Raw genomic sequence first — 324 nt, 5'->3', positions numbered from 1 at the left:
TTTTACCTCAAATTAGGTTTCTCCTCTAAACCCCAGACATTCTTCTCCATCTAATCAGGTCTTTCCATCCTTAAGACTCCATCTCAGTCTTACACTCCACAGCCCACCTCAAGATCAAGCAAATGACAGGACATCAACAGGATCAGAATATTAGTTCATGAAAACATATGAATCAAAGATAAATAGAAATGTTCATAAAGGAATACATTTTAAAACATGAACACATAAGCATAAAATTAGGTAATTATATATTTACAAAGTACATGTGGGCACTGACATTTGAGAGTGAATGATGGCATAAATAGAGCATAATTTTATTCAATT

The sequence above is a fragment of the Heterocephalus glaber genome, unplaced genomic scaffold (assembly GCF_053883595.1).
Source record: "Heterocephalus glaber isolate CG9 unplaced genomic scaffold, H.glaber_assembly_v1.0 deba00001481, whole genome shotgun sequence".
Classification (NCBI taxonomy): Eukaryota; Metazoa; Chordata; class Mammalia; order Rodentia; family Bathyergidae; genus Heterocephalus; species Heterocephalus glaber.
The sequence above is the reverse complement of the archived record's forward strand: the minus strand, read 5'-3'. Positions refer to the sequence as shown.